The sequence below is a fragment of the Pan paniscus genome, chromosome 7 (assembly GCF_029289425.2).
Source record: "Pan paniscus chromosome 7, NHGRI_mPanPan1-v2.0_pri, whole genome shotgun sequence".
Classification (NCBI taxonomy): Eukaryota; Metazoa; Chordata; class Mammalia; order Primates; family Hominidae; genus Pan; species Pan paniscus.
Window position 1 is genome coordinate 39435477 of NC_073256.2, and position 21109 is coordinate 39456585.

A 21109-nucleotide genomic window follows, 5' to 3' on the forward strand; every position below is an offset into this window, starting at 1 on the left:
GAATGAATAAACAAGCTGTAACCTGGAGCTTCACAGCTTGACTTAAATTCAGCCATGTCAGGAATCATCTTTTTAAATTACAAACATAGGTTTGTAATGTCATACTCCTTAGCAATTTAGAAAGATGAGCTCATGATGCATTCAGCAATATGGATTACTCACACCACATTCTGCTGTGTGAAATAAGCCAGGCATAAAACAGTACACATCATAAGATTCTGTTCATATCAATCTCTAGAAAAGACTGATCAACCATTACAGCAATTATAAATAGTGCTGCAATGAACATACGTGTGCATGTATCTTTGTAATAGAATGATTTCTATTTCTTTGGGTATATACCCAGGAATGGGATTGCTGGATCAAATGTTATTCCTGTTTCTAGATGTTTGAGGAATAGCTATACTGTCTTCCACAATGGTTGAACTAATTTACATTCCCAGCAATAATGTAAAAGCATTCTTATTTCTCTGCAACCTCACCAGCATCTGTTGCTTCTTGACTTTTTAGTAATGGCCATTATGTCTGGCTTGAGATGGTAATTCATTGTGGTTTTGATTTGCATTTCTCTAATGATCAGTGATGTTGAGCTTTTTTTCATGTTTGTTGGCTGCATGAATGTCTTCTTTTGAGAAGTGTCTGTTCATGTCCTTTGCCCACTTTTTGATGGGACTTTTTTTTGTTCTTGTAAATTTGTTTAACTTCCTTGTAGATTCTGGATATTAGATCTTTGTCTGATAGATTGCAAAAATTTTCTCCCACTCTGTGGTACACATACACATGGAATACTATGCAGCCATGAAAAGCAATGAGATCATATTCTTTGCAGGCATGTGGATGGAGCTGGAAGCCATTATCCTCAGCAAACTAAACGCAGGAACAGAAAACCATACACCACATGTTCTCACTTATAAGTGGGAGCTGAACAATGAGAACACATGGACACAGGGAGGGGAAAAACACACACTGAGGTCTGTTGGGGGGCAGAGGGAGGGGAGAGAGAGGATTAGAAAAAAATAGCTAACGTATACTGGGCTTAATAGCTAGGTGATGCGTTGATAAGTGCAGCAAACCACAGTGGCACATCATGTTTACCTATGTAACAAACCTGCACATCCTGCACATATACCCTGGAACATAAAAGTAAAGTCACAGCAAACAGATCAGGGTTGTCTAGAGCCAGGAGTGGAAACTGATTGTATAAAGGCACAAGAAAACATTTTGAGATAATAAAAATATCCTACACTTTTTTAAAATTTATTTTTATTTTTAATAGAGACAAGGTCTCACTGTATTGCTCAGGCTGGCCTCAAACTCCTAGGATCAAGCAATCCTCCCACCTCGATCTCCCAAAGTGTTAGGATTACAGAGGTGAGCCACTGTACCCAGCCCTGATATTTTATATATCTTGATTGTAGTGGTGGATGTAAAGATATATACATTTATGTGAGTATACACATATGTACATATATCTGAATATATATTTGTATTATGTACTCATCAAAATGAACATTTGAAGTGTGTGCATTTTATTGTATGTAAGCTATAACTCACTAAAGTTGCTGTAAAAAGACAACATATATCAAGTCTTTCTGACCTGCTTGCTTCTAACTACTACAGTTCCCACTGCACTTAAAGCCTAGACTTCTCACCGCATTCTACAGGGCCCTGCATGGTCTGGTGCCATCTCTCACCACTGTTTCCAAGGTCATTGTCTTCCAGGTACACTGGCCTGCTGTTATTCCCTTCTGTGGCCCTCCCCACAGGTAGCCACCCTGCCTAGACTGCTCTACGCTCAGCTCTGTGTCCCTTGCCTATAGGGTCTCCACCCTGATAGTTCTCTACTTAGCCTTTACTCTGAGTCATCATTAGCTCCCCAATTTAAATGTTGTCCCTCTACTATATTTGTCCATGACACTCTCTTCCTACCTAGGCCTTATCACAATTTGTACATACATGTGAATTAATGTGGTGTCCTCTTTTTAAATGTTTTTCCTACCCTAGACTGTAAGATCAAAACAGGACCAAGTTTGCTTTGTCCGCTACTGCATCCCTAGCATCTAGCAATGTCCCTGCAGATAGTCGAGTCTCCATAAATATTTGGTAGATAAAAGGATGGACAAATGGATAAATCAATGAATCAATATTTTTCTTTAGGAAGTTGTTAGGAATCAGTGGATCACTATGGTGAGGGCTACATGTGGTGGAATAAAGGACTCAGCCTTGGGTATCAGGCCCTGGCTCTCTCACTAATGCACAGAACAGATTGGATTCACTAGATTGGGGTTGGGGGCCAGGAATTCTAACATTTAACAAGGGCCCCAGGGTAATTATGATGTAAGAATGTATGATAATAACTAGGTAAGCGGATATATCTATAGCATATATATATATATATTCCTATAAACACTTGCAAATCCATATGTAGAGATTTTTAAGCCATCGTTTCAAAAAATGCAATTCCTTTTACTCATTTATCTGTATCTTCTCACTCAACAATTCCTTGTAGAATCCCTCTAAGTTGCTTGACATGCTATTATTCTTTCCTCTTTATTAATAGATACAAGATACAGTGCAGGGTGTGTAGTGGTTGTTAGTGCTATTCACCAATACTTTTTTTTTCTTCTCTTCCAGACACATGGTACAACTGCACTTCCTGGCTCACCTTTGGCTGAATGGGGCCATGTGACTAGTCATAGCCAAGGAATTATGACTTCTGCATTGAAGCATTTAATCACCTGGTTCGAGACCCTCCAGAACTCATTTCCCCGTGGCACAGCAACTGGAAATATTTAAGGTAATAGTTGTTCCATCAGCCTGGGTCCCTGAATGACCCTGAGGAATAGAGTCCTTTACTGGCTTGACTTGGACATATAGTATGAGCAATCCATCCATTGTTATTGTTTTAAGTTATTAAGCTTTTGGAGTTGTTTATTCCATATCAACAAGCAGCCTAGCCTAACTGAAATATATTATTGTACCAGAATTCATTCAATCATTCTTTGCCACGAACAAGAGTACTCCAAGAACATCCCTTCACATATGTCATAAGACACTGGTGTGAGTCTAGACAAATAGAGAAAAATATGGAAGGATACATAAAAGGTTAACATGGGTTCCATGGTTTTGTGGAGGATTTGTGGCTGAGAATTATTAGTATGGAGGAGGTTGGGGAGAGGAAGAAGATACAAAGAAAAGAAAGAGAGAAAGAAAATGAAAAGCTATATATAATATAATCACATTTATGTAATTCTATAAAATTATAAACCTTTACATAGACCTACATAAACATATCTATATCTGTGTTTGAATTTTTTAAAAATAAATACTTAAATTACTCATTTTTAAAAAGAAAGCCACCAGACCATTTAAGACCCCGATGAAAATGCAAATGTTATTTTTGATGCTCAAATACTAGGGGATTATGGAGCAGTTATTTAGACTTCTGCTCCGGTCACATTAAGGGATTAGTAACTGCATGCTGATGGAAAGAGTGAAAGCATAGCATTCAGGGCAGCTTGGTGTTGATGCTGGGGAAGAGGTTGGGTGGCGTGGGGGAGGGAAAGAGCTGTGATGCCTTTTGATACTAGGCTAAAAATGGTGCCTCAGAGGGAGAAGGAATAGCAAGAGGGCTTTGGGAAAGCAGGTGAGGATACTGATTTGAAGGAGGGAGGTACATGATTGAAGGAGGGAGGTGCATGAGCAGAGCTAGCAAGACTAAACTAGTCATCATCAACATATACCTGTGAGATCACCTGGTCTATCATCATTTTAGAAGAAGGAGCTATTTTCTTTTCAGATTATCTCCTGTAACTAGCACAATGCCTGGCTTGTCAGAGTAAGAACCCACAAAGCATTTGATGGGAGACTGTGTGTGTGTGTGTGAGAAAGAAAGAAGCAGGGAAGGGACTTGATTACATAGCTTATCAGTTGCAGAGCCAGGAGTAAAATTCAGACGCAGGCTCATTTTAGCTCCAGATTCTTCTAGGAATACTTGAAAGAGATCCACAGAGAGATAAGAGGAAGGGAAAGAGAGAAGGGAAGGAAGAAGGAAGGGAGGGAGACAGCACTCTCTTTCTTTCTCTCTCTCCTTCTCTGTCTCTTTTTCCCCCTTCCCCTCTCCCAGAAGTGGAGGTGCATTGTAGCAGGTGCATTGTATTGAGGAGAACGACACCAGCGGGCCCTTCTCCAGTAATTCAGGTTGTGTAACAGAAGGACACTCCTCCTTCTGTATGTGCTCTGAAAGGACCCCCAGTGTCAGGAGCCTCTTAACTCACTGTCCATGAGCACTGGCCCCCTTTGGTTTTAACAAAAAGCCCACCAGGCCCTGGAATCTGACCTTGTCAAGCACCCCATGGGGTCAGGCAGTCTCCCAGTCCTCTCTGGACTCAACTGTCTGAAAAGGATTGGCCTGTGATTCCAACAAAATAGATTGTGAATATGTTGCTGAGGGAGTGCTTTTTTTTCTGTAGCCTTTCTGTAGTATGTGCGTTTTCCCCCAGAAAGAGGATCTTTGGAGCAATCCTCATGTCTTTTCCCTGGAAAGAGATCCTCAGAGCTATCTTCCTTTCCACAACTGACCACATCCTGAAGATAATATCTCCTGGACTGGCTATGCTAACTCTTCATGAAATGTAGAGAACTGGCCAAGGATTCGAAAGTGGTTTAGCAGAGGATCTGATAAATTCATCTATACGAAGGTGTTTGTTAGGGTCTGATAACCCTTTAATGTGTTATCTTTCCAAGCAGACTTGCATTATTATAGAGCACAGACAAAGTAAATTGTTATGCATCAGCTGATAAGGCAGTAGATGCTGGCTCAATTTTCCAAACATGAATATGTTTGATGTAAGTGGATCATAGAAACTAGGTGGTTAAGTATTTATTAGATGATTTGGGATGTGGTAAGATACAGTGGATACACGTTATTAAGAATTGGGTTTGGATTGTGTATCAAATGGTATGCTTTTACCCAGAAATAATAGATTACAGAACTAAAGGTGGCTGAAAGATTGAGGAAATTTTACTATATTATATAACAAGAACTCCAGTTTGGTTAATTTAATAGCAGGAATGTTTCCTCTTTCTGTTGTACCCCATATGATTGATTGCCAGGTGCTGTAGCCTGTTCTATGTACTATGAAAATCTTAATTACAGAAAATATCTCTCCTTTCACTCCTTGGGCAACTTTTTTTAATAGAAGAGGCTTTACAGAATCCCTTTGTATTAATCAACATGGACTTACAGCCATAGAAATATCACCAGAATTCTATGGTCAAATATAATTAATTAAGGCTTATTTCTTGCTCAGGTCATATTCTGGTTCAAACAGACTGGAGTGAGGAGAATGTTCTGTTCCATGAAGACATTCAGGGATCGAGGCTCCTTCTATTTGGTAGCTGCAGCGTCTTCTGGGGTTTCAGAATAACATGCTGGATCCTCTGCACCTGCCCTGTAGATGGAAGGAAACGTTAAGACATCCTCTCAGTTTTCATTGGTGATGTGTGAGTCCCAAGCTTATGAATAAATGAGTCACTGTCAAGAGAATGAAAATCATCAGATGGGTTTATGTTGTGCACAAACCCTAAGGTGCCCCCCAATATTGCCTGTCTTCTGGTATCCGCACTATCCACGCCTTTGTATAATCCCTCCTGCCTTGAGTGTGAGTCACATCCTTGAGTATGTTTTGTTAGAATGTCACGTTTGTGATTTTATTATGTCACTTTATATAAGGCTCTGTCTCCCTAGGATTTTTGCTTGCTGGCTTGATGAATTAAGCCAGGTAGAAAGGCTTTCTTTAAGTGGGCAGCCTCAAGCCAACAGCCAGCAAGGAATAAAAGCCCTATATTCCACAACCTAAGAAAATAAATTCTTCCAACAACCTGAGTAAGGTTGGAAGCTGATTCTTCTCCAGACTCCCAGATGAGAACACAGGCAGGCTGACTCTTGAGTCCAGCCTTGTGGAACCCAGAGAATAGGGCCCAGGTAAGCCATGGCTAGACTCCTGACTGACAGAAATTGTGACATCACACATGTGTTATTTTAAGCTACTAAGTTGGTGGTAATTTGTTGTGCAACAATATAATACTCATATAGCTTAGCCGAATCATGATTAACCACTGGAAGAAGAAGGAAGCCAAAGTATCTGATGCACTGGAGAATGAAAACCTGTTCAAAATCAGGTTCTTACAGGAAGGACAAGGGACACTTGGCTATATGTAGACCACAGACAGTATTTGACATAGTGTGTCTGCATTCTACTATATATATATATATTTTTTTTACATATATAAATGGAGGATCTTACATTATTTTGTTTTAACAGAAGTATAGAGAAGTTTTCTGTAAAATGGAAATGAGTATCATGAAGAAGTTTTAAATGAACAGTGTAAAACAGAAGACATCAGCATTCATTAGGTCCCAGACCTCTCTGAGAATCTGATGAAATTCTGGACAACCTCTCCTCCCACAAACAAGATGTACTTGAATACCTACACATAAAATGTTGCATTCAATTTTGGAATGTGAAGAGATCATTTGAAGCCGATCCAGAGGCCTCTAAGGTAGGCATGTACTATACAGGGCTTGGTGACCTGGACTGCTCTGGTCATGTAGATGTGAGAGGGTGATATCAGTAGAGAGTTGTAGTGAGTAAGAAAATGTTCTCAGGAAACCTCAGCTTGTCGTTATATGGCAGAAACATGTTCAGATGTGTGACTCAGGGATTACTTAATATAGTTGGGGTTGGAAAGAATGAAGAGAGTATCCCAGGCATCAGGGCTGATGGGCAAGGATGGAGACAGAACCTTCTGGATCAGCCTGAGTCAGGAAGCAGCTCAGGATACAGAAAAGCCAGGGCTCTTGAGTTAAGGAGGGGCAGTGCAAAGAGGAGAAGGTGAGAGAGCAGAGGAATAAGGGTGGAAGGACCAAGAGATACACCTGCCAGGTGGACTAGGGTATTAGCACCTCCGCCTTCCCTTTGCTGGGGTGAGAAGGAGGAAAAAGAAAGGACTAGTAGAAGCTGTTTCTAAGGGATCTCTGGCTTCTCCATGAGAATTGCTTAACTTTGTTTTCGATTCAATAGCAATCCAAAAAAATTAATATAAGCATTTTTCCTGACCATATAGATAACTACCTTAAAACCAGCCATGGATTTCATTGTCCCCATTCGCCTTGGCATTGTGGTCATGTCTGTAACAATTAGCACTACAATCATTGACGCAGTCTAGATAGAAAAGAACAGAGGGGAAATTGCAATGTAGATGGCACACTTCTGCCAAGTGAAAACCAAAGGACTTCATAGATGCTGGTGTGTTCGTGGGAGAACTGAACTTTCACAAGGCAGGTGGAAGCAGAGGCAAGCCAAACTCAGAGGACCTGTTGGATGTGCTCATGTCCTGGGTGGTTGACTGAGTTTTAGCAAAGCAATACCGACTGTAATATTGAGTTAATTTTGTTAATTTGAATTGTTTGGATTCTGTCATCTTCTTTGTATTTAATCTTTAAATTTGTTGTGGGTTTGTGGCTGCCACAGACAGCCTGCTCTTCTCTTTCTGGACATGTGGTAAAATGCCACGGTGGGGCCCCCTTCTGTTGAGCAGAACACATGATTAGTTCTGGCCAGTGAGTTGTGAGTGCGAAGTGACACTTCACAGTATTTAGCTGCAGTGTGAGTCTCTCCAGTACTGCTTTTGCCTCTAGCAACGTTTGAGATTGCACTAAGTATCTCCCTGTGTGCTGCTCCAGGTGCGTCCCAACTCCTCTGTGCCTTCGCTGGAAGCAGGTCTGTAGAAAATGGGTCCATGGTCTCCCTTCCATTCTAACTAACTTCCAGTTGGATTTGGCCAATGGGGGGTTCTGGCAGGAAACTGCAGGGCAGGAGGCGAATGGGGTCAAAAGAGTAGGCATAAGTCTCTTGGCTCCGTGTGCCAGGTCCATTTGGGTTGGCTGCAACCCTCTGTCAGTGAGTCATTCTCCAGGTGCTGGTAACTGCTTCCCCACCTTGTCCCTTCAGGGTAAGGGTGGCTAGGCATTTCTAGCCCGCTGGTACTAAACTATAACTTCTTACCACTTTGCCTAACCCCCCTCTTTGCCTGGTAAGTAGTACAAATAAATAATAAACTTCTCCTCAAAGTCTTTAGTTTAGGTGTCCTCTTTGTCTCTTGCCAGGACTTGACTGGTGCAGTATTGGTGGCTGCTGGGTCAGATGAACTCCCTGCTATTCCAAGAAACAATACATGTTTGCAGCCACTAAGATTTGGGGACTTTTGATATTACTGCCTATCCTGACAGACTCAGGTGCTACGACTATTTAAGGGGGTAAGTATAATAAATTAATATCTAGTTTTATGTTTTCAGATGTCTTAAAACTATTTAAGGGGATCCATGCAAAATGTTGTTCCCTTAAAAGAGGGCACATCTCTCTCATGTGGAGAAATACTGGTAAGAGGAAAAGACTTTCAAGTCAACCAACTTGATGTGGTGTGCAGGTGCTGCAATTTACTTCAGACAATGCATCTATAAAAGAAAGATAAGGTCTCGGCTGGCAAGATGGCCGAATAGGAACAGCTCCAGACTGCAGCTCCCAGCAAGATTGATGCAGAAGGCAGGTGATTTCTGCATTTCCAACTGAGGTACCCAGTTCATCTCATTGGGACTGTTAGACACTGGGTGCAGCCCACAGAGGGCAAGCTAAAACAGGGTGGGGCATTGAGCATGAGGAACCGTGTACTCCGGCCCAGATACTGTGCTTTTCCCATGGCATTCACAACCCGCAGACCAGGAGACCCCCTCTGGTGCCTACCCCATCAGGACCCTGGGTTTCAAGTACAAAACTGGGAAGCTGTCTGGGCAGACACTGAACTAGCTGCAAGAGCTGTTTTTTTGTTCATACCCTAGTGGCACCTGGAACACCAGCATGACAACCATTCACTCCCCTGGAAAGGGTGCTGAAGCCAGGGAGCCAAGTGGTCTGGCTAGGCAGGTCCTCCTCCCACAGAGCCAGCAAACTAAGATCCACTGGCTTGAAATTCTCACTGCCAGCATAGCAGCAGCCTGAGATCAACCTGGGACACTCGAGCTTGGGGAGGGGCATCTGCCATTGCTAAGGCTTGAGTAGGTGGTTTTACCCCCACAGTGTAAACAAAGCCACCTGGAAGTTCAAACTGGGTGGAGCCCACTGCAGCTCAGCAAGGCTGCTGTGGCCAGACTGCCAGATTTCTCCTCTCTCGGTAGGGCATCTTTGAAAAGAAGGCAGCAGCCCCAGTCAACTTATAGATTAAAACCCCCTTCTCCCTGGGACAGAACACCTGGGGGAAGCGGCAGCCATGGGCACAGCTTCAGCAGACTTAAATGTCCCTGCCTGATGGCTCTGAAGAGAGCAGCGGACCTCCCAGCACAGCGTTCAAGCTCTGCTAAGGGTCAGACTGCATCCTGAAGTTGGGTACCTGATGCCCCTGGATCCTTGACTGGGAGACACGTCATACAGGAAAGCTCTGGCTGGCATCTGGCAGATGCCCCTCCAGGATGAAGCTTCCAAAGGAAAGAACAGGCAGCAATCTTTGCTGTTCTGCAGCCTCTGCTGGTGATACCCAGGCAAATGGGGTCTGGAGTGGACCTCCAGGAAACTCCAGCAGACCTGCAGCAGAGGGGCCTGATTATTAGAAGGAAAACTAACAAACAGAAACGAATAGCAGGTCCACTGAAAGACCCCATCTGAAGGTCACCAACATAAATCCACAAAGATGTGGAGAAACCAGAGCGAGAAGGCTGAAAATTCCAAAAACCAGAATGCCTCTTCTCTGCCAAAGGATCACAACTCCTCGCCAGCAAGGGAATAAAACTGGGTGGAGAAACTGACAGAAGTAGGCTTCAGAAGGTGGGTAATAACAAACTCCTCTGAGCTAAAGGAGCATGTTCTAACCCACTTCAAGGAAGCTAAGAACCTTGAAAAAAGGTTAGACAAATTGCTAACTAGAATAACCAGTTTAGAGAAGAACATAAATGACCTGATGTAGCTGAAAAACACAGCACTTGGACTTCATGAAGCATACCTGAGTATCAATAGCCAAATCAATCAAGTGGAAGAAAGGATATCAGAGATTAAAGATCAAGTTAATAAAATAAAGTGAGAAGACAAGATTAGAGAAAAAAGAATAAAAAGGAACTAATAAAGCCTCCAAGAAATATGGGACTGTGAAAAGACCAAATGTATATTTGATTGGTGTACCTGAAAGTGACGGGGAGAATGGAACCAAGTTGGAAAACACTCTGCAGGATATTATCCAGGAGAACTTCCCCAACCTAGCAAGGCAGGCCAACATTCAAATTCAGGAAATACAGAGAATGCCACAAAGATACTCCTCGAGAAGAGCAACTCTAAGATACATAATTGTCAGATTCACCAAGGTTGAAATAAAAGAAAAAATGTTAAGGGCAGCCAGAGAGAAAGATTGGGTTACTCACAAAGGGAAGCCCATCAGGCTAACAGTGGATCTCTCTGCAGAAACCCTACAAGCCAAAAGACAGTCAGGGCCAATATTCAACATTCTTAAAGAAAATAATTTTCAATCCCGAATTTCGTATCTAGCCACAGTAAGCTTCAGAAGTGAAGGAGAAATAAAATCCTTTATAGACAAGCAAATGCTGAGAGATTTTTGTCACCACCAGGCCCACCTTACAAGAGCTCCTGAAGGAAGCACTCAACATGCAGTTTTGCCACTGCAAAAACATAAAAAATTGCAAAAACCATCAACACAATGAAGAAACTGCATCAACTAATGGGCAAAATAACCAGCTAGCATCATAATGACAGGATCAAATTCACACATAACAATATTAACCTTAAGTGTAAATGGGCTAAATGCCCCAATGAAAAGACACAGACTGGCAAATTGGATGAACAGTCAAGACCCATCACTGTGCTGTATTCAGGAGACCCATCTCACACGCAAAGACACACATAGGCTCAAAATAAAGGGATGGAGGAATATTTACCAAGCAAATGGAAAGCAAAAAAAAAAAGCAGGAGTTGAAATCCTAATCGCTGATAAAACAGACTTTAAACCAACAAAGAAGGCCATTACATAATGGTAAAGGGATCAATGCAACAAGAAGAGCTAACTATCCTAAATATATATGCACCCAATACAACAGTACCCAGAATCATAAAGCAAGTCCTTAGAGACCTACAAAGACTCCCACACAATAATAATGGGAGACTTTAACACCCCACTGTCAACATTAGACAGATCAACAAGACAGAAAGTTAACAAGGATATTCAGGACTTGAACTCAGCTCTGGACCAAGAAGACCTAATAGACATCTACAGAACGTCTACCCCAAATCAACAGAATATACATTCTTCTCAGCACCACATAGCACTTATTCCAAAATTGACCACATAGTAGGAAGTAAAGCACTCCTCAGCAAATGTAAAAGAAAGAACAGAAATCATAACAGTCTCTCAGACCACAGTGCAATCAAATTAGAACTCAGGATTAAGAAACTCACTCAAAACCACACAACTACATGGAAACTGAACAACATGCTCCTGAGTGACTAATGGGTAAATAACAAAATGAAGCCAGAAATAAAGATGTTCTTTGAAACCAATGAGAATGAAGACACAACGTACCAGAATCTCTAGGACACATTTAAAGCAGTGTGTAGAGTGAAATTTATAGCACTAAATGCCCACAAGAGAAAGCAGGAAAGATCTAAAATTGACACCCTAACACCAAAATTAAAAGAACTAGAGAAGCAACAGCAAACAAATTCAAAAGCCAGCAGAAGACAAGAAATAACTAAGATCAGCACAGAAGTGAAGCACACAGAGACATGAAAAACCCTTCAAAAAATCAATGCATCCAGGAGTTGGTGTTTTGAAAAGATAAACAAAATAGATAGACCACTAGCCCGACTAATAAGACAAGAGAGAAGAATCAAATAGATGCAATAAAAAATGATATAGGGGATATCACCACTGATTGATCTCCCAGAAATACATACTACCATCAGAGAATACTATAAACACCTCTATGCAAATAAACTAGAAAATCTAGAAGAAATGGATAAATTCCTGGACATACACCCTCCCAAGACTAAACCAGGAAGAAGTCAAACCCCTGAATAGATCAATAACAAGTTCTGAAATTGAGGCAGTAATTTAATAGCCTACCAATCAAAAGAAGTCCAGGACCAGATGGATTCACAGCTGAATTCTTGCAGAGGTTCAAAGAGGAGCTGGTACCGTTCCTTCTGAAACTATTCCAAACAATAGAAAAAGAGGGAATCCTCCCTAATTCATTTTATGAGGCCAGCATTATCCTGATACCAAAACCTGGCAGAGAAGCAACAAAAAAAGAAAATTTCAGGCCAATATCCCTGATGAACATGAATGGTGAAAATCCTTAATATAATGCAGGCAAACCAAATCCAGCAGCACATCAAAAAGCTTATCCACCATGATCAAGTTGGCTTTATACCTGGGATGCAAGGCTGGTTCAACATACGCAAATCACTAAATGTAATCCACCATGTAAACAGAACCAAAGACGAAAACCACATGATTATCTCAATAGATGCAGAAAAGGCCTTTGACAAAATTCAACACCCCTTCATGCTAAAAACTCCCAATAAACTAGGTATCAATGGAACACATCTCAAAATAATAAGAGCTATTTATGACAAATCCACAGCCAATATCATACTGAATGGGCAAAAACTGGAAGCATTCCCTTTGAAAACTGGCACAAGACAAGGATATCCTCTCTTACCACTCCTATTCAACATAGTGTTGGAAGTTCTGGCCAGGGCAATCAGGCAAGATAAAGAAATAAAGGGTATTCAAATAGGAAGAGAGGAAGTCAAATTGTGTCTGTTTGCAGATGACATGATAGTATATTTAGAAAACCCCACTGTCTCAGCCCAAAATCTCCTTAAGCTGATAAGCAACTTTAGCAAAGTCTCAGGATACTAAATCGATGTGCAGAAATCATGAGCATTCCTATACACGAATAACAGACAAACAGCCAAACCATGAGTGAACTCCTATTCACAATTGCTTCAAAGAGAATAAAATACCTAGGAATCCAATTTACAAGGGATGTGAAGGACCTCTTCAAGGAGAACTACAAACCACTGCTCAAGGAAATAAGAGAGGACACAAACAAATGGAAAAACATTCCATGCTCACGGAGAGGAAAAATCAATATCATGAAAATGGCCATACTGCCCAAAGTAATTTATAGATTCAGTGCTATCCCCATTACGCTACCATTGACTTTCTTCACAGAATTGGAAAAAACTAAACTACTTTAAAGTTCATATGTAACCAAAAAAGAGCCTGCAGAGCCAAGACAATCCTAAGCAAAAAGAACAAAGTTGGAGCCATCATGCTACCTGACTTCAAACTATATTACAAGGCTACAGTAACCAAAACAGCATGGTACTGGTGCCAAAACAGATATATAGACCAATGGAACAGAACAGAGGCCTCAGACATGACACCACACATCTACAACCATCTGATCTTTGACAAACCTGACACAAACAAGCAATGGGGAAAAGATTCTCTATTTAATAAATGATGTAGGTAAAACTGACTAGTCATATGAAGAAAAATGAAACTGGACCCCTTCCTTACACCTTATACAAAAATCAACTCAAGATGGATTAAAGACTTAAACGTTAGGAATTAAAATCATAAAAATCCTAGGAAAAAAACCTAGGCAACACCATTCAGGACATAGGCATGGGCAAAGACTTCACGTCTAAAACACCAAAAGCAATGTCAACAAAAGCCAAAATTGACAAATGGGATCTAATTAAACTAAAGAGCTTCTGCACAGCAAAAGAAACTATCATCAGAGTGAAAAGACAACCTACAGAATGGGAGAAAATTTTTGCAATCTATCCATCTGACAAAGGGCTAATATTTAAAATCTACAAAGAACTTAAACAAATTTTCAAGAAAAAAAAACCCCATCAAAAAGTGGGCAAAGGATATGGACAGACGCTTTTCAAAAGAAGATATTTATGTAGCCAACAAACATATGAAAAATGCTCATTATCACTAGTCATTAGAGAAATGCAAATCAAAACCACAATGAGATACCATCTCCTATCAGTTAGAATGGTAATCATTAAGTCAGGAAACAACAGATGCTGGAGAGGATGTGGAGAAACAGGAACGGTTTTACACTGTTGGTGGGAGTGTAAAGTAGTTCAACCATTGTGGAAGACAGTGTGGCAATTCCTCAAAATACCATTTGACCCAGCAATCCCATTACTGGGCCAAAGGATTATAAATTATTCTACTATAAAGACACATGCACATGTATGTTTATTGTGGCACTATTCGCAATAGCAAAAATTTGGAACCAACCCAAATGTCCATCAATGATAGACTGGATAAAGAAAATGTGGCACATATACACAAGGGAATGCTATGCAGCCATAAAAAAGGATGAGTTCATGTCCTTTGCAGGAACATGGACATAGAAACCATCATTCTCAGCAAACTAAAACAAGAACAGAAAACCAAACACCACATGTTCTCACTGATAAGTGGGAGTTGAACAATGAGAAGACATGGACACAGGAAGGGGAACATCACACAGTGGGGCCTGTTGGGGGATGGCTAGGGGAGGGATAGCATTAGGAGAAATACTTAATGTAGGTGACAGGTTCATGGGTGCAGCAAACCACCATGGCACGTGTGTACCTGTGTAACAAACCTGCACATTCTGCATATGTACCCCAGAACTTAAAGTATAATTAATAAATAAAGATAATGAATCCAACTCTTAGGAATATAAGGTTCAGATAATGCATCTAAGATGCTCAGCAGATGACTCGGCATCTAGCATTTGCTCTATAAATGATGGCTAATATTAACTCATCAGTGATAGCTACAATTAAATTGTTACTAACAATAGCCTAAAGGATTATTGCCTAGAGAGTAACATATGGAGTAATCAGGCAGGGGATGAGGGAAAAGAAGGAGTTAGCCAGCAAGGAAGGGGTTGACTGTGGAACAAGTGTTCAGGATCAGGAGGCAGAAGACCTTTGGAGAAACAGGAGAAGGGCCTGTGATTAGGCCAGCAATGGCAGGGTAGAGTCAGGCCAGGCCCAGAGCTGATGGCTGAGGCACTCAAGTAGAAGCCGCTAGCGTATCTGTGGGGAAGCCTGGGGTATAGAGGTGATACAAGAGTCACCATTTTAAAAAATGTTTTTTAGTGACTGGATCTCACTCGGGCACCTAGACTGGAGGGTAGTGGCACAAACTCCTGGGCTCAGATGTCCTCCCACCTCCACCTTCTGAGTAGCTGGAATTACAGGAATGAACCATCATGCTCAGGTAATTTTTTTATTTTTTTTTCTTTTGTAAACACAAGGCCTCACTATGTTGCGCAGGCTAGTCTTGAGCTCCTGGCCTCAAGCAATTCTCTTCCTTCAGCTTCCCAAAATGCTGGAATTACAGGTGTTGGCTGCCACACCCAGCCCAAAGCTCCCCATTTTTGACTTTCATCCCCGTATCTTTGATGAAAGTCACCCAAAAAAGCAGCATGGCAATTATCCCAAAAATAAGCCACCCAGGACCAGTGCACAGCCCCTGCCTTTGTCAAGATCTGATAGAGGGAGGGGGCTCAAAGGCAGGCCTCCTGGGCATTGCCAGCCCCTGGGTCCTTCTAAGCTTTGGGATCCTCACACCTGCCAAATGCAGTGTGGAGCAGCTTAAGGGCCACCTATAGGTGAACTAGCCATGCATATGGGCCTTAGTCTTTATCTTTGACACCTCCATTGCTCCCAGGTAAGGCATGCTCACAGCTGGCATTTCCTCTACTAATAAAGCTGTATCCATTGTCATATGGTGAAAAGAATTCTGGCACCCAACAGCCACTTTTCTTATTGATGATGATGGAAATAATAATAATAATTTTATGGCACTTTTATTCAGCAGAAGCTACAAACAGAAAATAGTGCCTTCAATCAGCAAATGTGTCACACTCTTTTTTTTTCTGTCAGAGCCCCACACTTTCACACATACAACACACACACAGAGCTCACATTTAGTGTTCTCAGTAATGCTGTGAGATACTTGTCATTTTCCTCATTCTCAGGCAAGGCACCTGAACCTCGGGGTGATGAAAGAGATTACTTAGACGATCAGAGACTGAGAAAGTGCTGATGTTAGGACACCCAGGGAGGTCTCATTGGAGCAGGGCTAGGCTCGAATCAGGGAAGGAAACTGAGAATCTGGAATCCCAGGCTGAGCCTGGCCAAGTGTCCACCTACAGGGAGTGACAGAGGTTAGCGCACTAAGTCCAAGAAGCTGTGACCAGGAAACCAGAGTGAGAAGAGCTGGCCAAAGTTGGTGAGGTAGGGAGAATACATGAAGGCATGATTAGAGACAAACCTGAATATGAAAAGCTAATACAAAGAGAAAGTGAGATAACCAGAGACTAAGGAGATCCAGGACTGCCAGAGGCGAGTTTGAGGCAGAATTCTCCCCAAATGTCACTGGTAAGACACTCTCAGTAGGATGGAGTTGGTCCCTAAAGCAGACTGACATCACTGGACACTTTGACTCTAATTCCAGGCCAGTGCTATATCCCAAGATCCTTATCCTGAGGTTAATGTGTGTACAGAATTTTGTGTCTGTGTGTTTGCAGATGTGTGTGCTCTTAGGAAAGTGGTTCATAGCTTTTATTATATAATCAAAGGGATCTTTGTGCTCTCTGACGTAAGCAACTCAGCTGCCTTCACTACATGTGCTTGCCGCCAGCCCATGACCAACTTCATTCTGAAATTTAATGTCCCGCCCAATCGTTTCTAGTCCTGGAGGATTTTCCATAAGCCACTCTTCTAGCTCACCCTCAATGAATTAATTGATTGATTGATAAGAACTTCTTTGGTGTCTAGGCCAGTACTAAACAACACAATAAATATAGCAATTACTTAAGGCACAGTCCCATCCCCAAAGACCCCCTTAAGATCTGGGCTTGGAGACAGCATGAGGGGCTTGAGAGTAAAAGACAGCATAAAATTCAGTCAGACATTGAGATGTTACGTGTCAGAAGAGGAGAGATGAGTGAGATGTGGGTTACCAGGTGGCCACACGTGTTGGCTGTGGTCAGGTGGGAAAAACTGGGACCTTAGACCCAGACCATCTGGATTTTAGTTCTCACTACCACCTGCTGCACACTGTTGGGTGAATGATTAATGTCTCTCATTTGCAAAAACAGGGATCATAGCATTTATGCTGCAGGTGTTGTTACCAACACAATGGAGGTTTATTTAAGTTCACGTGGGTGCAAGTGCCTAGGTCAGGCAAATAGTCCACAATGCTCCAAGCTCATCATGAGCACCATAGGTATTTATTTTAAAAGTATGTATTGTTGGATTTTCATATCTATGAATGTCTTATAAATTGAATCACGCTTTGCAAGCTTTTTCCCTCCCAAGTATATTGCATTGGTCACCTGTGTTAATAGAGGGAGCTCTGGTTAATTCTTTTGCACTTATTATACATTGCCACACTGTATTTATACCTTCTTCTGTTGATAGATTTTCCCCCCAAATATTTACTATTATAAATATTTCTGTTATAATCATACTTGCAGATGTTCAAGAGTTTCTACTGAAGTGGATTTGCTGGCTGGTAGAGTATTTGCATTTTATGCTTTGTCAGAAAACCACATTATTTTCCAAGGAGTTGGACTAATTTACACTCTCATCTCTGGTGTATGAAAATTCCATCGCCTTGCTGATATTTGATATTGTCAGACTCAGGAAATTCTGTGTGTGATTTTGATGGCACTAAATGATAGATGTTTTGATTTCCATTCCTCTAATAACTATTGTGAATAAGTATCTTTATTATAATTGTCTTGGCTGTACCAGTGTTTTTATGTTAAATGCCTCGTCATATCTTTGTCCTGATTTCTTATTGATTCATAAAAGTTCTTTGTATATTCTGAATACTAACCCTTTCTGTTTGTGTAGCAAACATCTTCTCATAGTTCTGGCTTGCTTTTTGAATTTCTTTATGGTCTCTTGATGAACACCTGTAATTCTTGAAATGAACTACTACTTAAGGCAAGGCTATGAAGACCCAACTTCTTGGTTACTTAATAGACTTTCATAATAAATGAGAACTTCAAGGATGGTAGGGTGGGCTGAATACATATGACTGTCCTGAAAAGCTTAGAGAAAGAAAATGACAAGCTCAGTCCTTTAAATTCTCATTCAAGGTAATGTCAGGAAACCAGATGTTTCTATAATTGCACTAAAATATTATCTCATCTACCATAGCAATATAACCAAGGTACCTAAAAATTCATTGCAAAATTTGATCTTGTAGTTTGAGAATTACTACACAAATTGAATTTATGACTGTCCTAAGTTTCTTATGTAAAAGTGAGGGCACTGATTAAGGAAGAATGGGACATGAGCTTTGGCAGGTGGATATTTTGGTCAATTTGGATGAACTTAAGTACCAAGATGCTCCCTCCTTAAAAAATTCCAGTTACCAGCAGAAGCAGCCCATTGTCCTCTACTCGAAACATCAGCCTATCCTTGCTTAAAGGTCAGCTAAAAACCCCCACTGAAGCAGTAACCTTGCATAGTATATTGATGTCTTTTAAGACCCACCTTCACCACTCCCCATTGCCTACAGGGCTCAGGAAAATGGTTGTTATTTTACATAGTGAAAGAATGGCAAGGTCGAGCTAATTCAAACAATAAATTCAAACAATAAAAAATAAAATAAAGAAAAAACAGGAGTATGTGTGGCAATAGATTTCAGGAGTGCCAGATCAGAGAAAAAGAAACACTGTGTAGAATTGAGTCAAATTTATTGATATGAGTGCACTTAATGAAGAGTCTAGATTTGGTGTGTTAGCTAGAACAGCTGAGAAGTGCCCTAACAGTGTGCTTGGAATGTTGATTGCAACTTGGAATCAGTGGAATTACAGTAAATGATGAAGCCACATTTCTTCGGTATAATATAGAGGAAGAAATCCAACCTCTGAAAAGACATGGGCAAATTGGAGTGGATGTGTCGCATGTGAGACCCACTCATCCTAACTGTAATATCTCCCTGGAGGACTCAGAGGACACTTTCTTCACCAAAAAGCAAACAAATAAATAAAAACCAAACAGCTACAATAAAACAAAACAAACACACTGGGAAATAGATTGGTGAAGGGGAAGCCAGCCTCCTTGAAAAGCTCTATAATGCCTGTTCTCTGTAGGAAGGATGGGTCATGATAGATGGTTCTGTAATTTTGATGGGGATGATGGTACCCAGTGATGCCAGAAGCCAAGGGGCAGCCCTTAACCAACAAAACCACAGTGGGCACCTTTGCTGAAAAAAATGCAGTAGGGCCTAATGAGCAGCTAATATCAATGAATATTTGTTAAGCATTTATAATGCACTAAGCATTCTGAAAAATGCTTTCTGTGCATCCTCCTCATTGCATTGTCACAGTGACGATCAGAGGGAAGCGCTACAGTATTTTCCCATTTTACAGATGAAGCTCTTGGGGCTCAGAGATGTTAAATAACCTTCTTTGATGGGAGAGGGCAAGTTATTTAACATCTCTAAGGTTGACTTATGGTAATCATAATGGGTAGACTTCAAAGGAGTCTTTGGTAGAACGTAATTCATTTGTGGAATGCTTAGTAATGAAATTAGTTTGTTACTAACTCAGTCTCTAGGGCTGAAAGTGAAGTTTTACTTGATGTAAAGAACTGAAAAAGTTCTAAGACCCATGACCCAAATCTTGGCACCAAAAGTTGTGGCCCTTCGCCTTATTCTAAGAACTGAGGCAGTTCACCAACCCAGAGACTCTTGATTAAAGGAAAGACTAGGTGACTCTAAGGAAGGACTCTACAACCCTGATGCAAGTTTATGCTGCATATTTGATTTCCTAAACTTCACCCACAGAGACCTATAGCCATTTATCAGGACTTGTGTGCATGGAAGAAAGGAACTAACCAGCCTTTGGTGGGGTAGATTACTAAATATTTGCTGAGAGCTGACACTTATCCCCGAAGATCACAGACAGTACTGTGGCCCACCAATTAGAGCAAGGCCTGATGGAGATCAGAGGCCACCCCACACAGCATGGGTGTAGCCCATCTTACATTGAGGGTGAGATCACTCAATGTCTTGGCTTTGTGTGGAGGTCTCTAACTCATCTCCCTCAGCCCCTTGCACGGATCCAGATTTCGTCTCTTGCCTCTGTACAACTATGGAAATAGAGGTTCCAATCACTGGGGATTGGCAGAAGCCCAAGACTTTAGCATAGCTTCATGACTGCTGTAGGTGAGGTCTTTAGCTGGTCTTTAAGCAAGGATAAGCTGGTGTTTTGCGTAGAGGAGAATGGGCTGCCTCTGCTGGCAAGTGGAATTTTTTAGGGAGGGAGCATCATTGTACTTAAATTCATCCAAATTCACCAAACTGTCCTCCTTCCAATTCTCAGATTTGTGTTTTCACTTCATTTTTTACTTCTAGGGATTTCTCTTGTTCTCTTGTCAATTCAGTGCATGCATTAAAAAATGTGGTTACTTTTCTGAATTTTATAGCACTTCTAGATGCTTTACAAAGAGGGGGAATTATATTACCTACTCTGAGAAAAATTTTTTTTATCATAGTACCAACAGCACTTAGCACTTTGCATTTGTGCCATAAGTAGATACATACATGTGTTTTCCATTCTATGAGATGCTAAGTTCCTGGTACAGGTCAGGGACTGACTATCTCCTTTATTTGTTTTAATTTTTTTTTATGAGCTCAGTTCAACAAACACATAAGGAGTGCTTATTCGGTGTTAGGCACCATGCTGGGTGCTGAGGAAGCAAGCCTGGGGTTCTTGTATTTAATGTTTTCTGTAAGAACAACTCTCTAGCTAGCACCCTCCATTTAGTGAGATCTCTCTAAGTGCTGAAACATCCCATGCGCATTCTGTGTTTTTGCCTATGCTGCTTTTTCCCATCTGAAATACCTTCTTCTCCACCCTTTTCCTAGCCTACTGCTACCTGCTTCTGAAGGATACTAAGCCCCACCGTTTTCATGAATCTTACACTATATTGAATCT

At 41.2% G+C, this 21109-nt stretch overlaps 1 long non-coding RNA gene across 1 annotated transcript in view; it reads right to left on the bottom strand.

Moving 5' to 3' along the window:
• Positions 1-3297: 3297 nt before the first annotated feature.
• The window catches only part of LOC129398598 (uncharacterized), a 179663-nt gene continuing 161851 nt past the window's right edge, over positions 3298-21109 (bottom strand). Inside the window, exon 3 of the long non-coding RNA XR_008626349.2 lies at positions 3298-5453. This is a non-coding gene — a long non-coding RNA (uncharacterized LOC129398598). The remainder of the gene's footprint in view (positions 5454-21109) is intronic.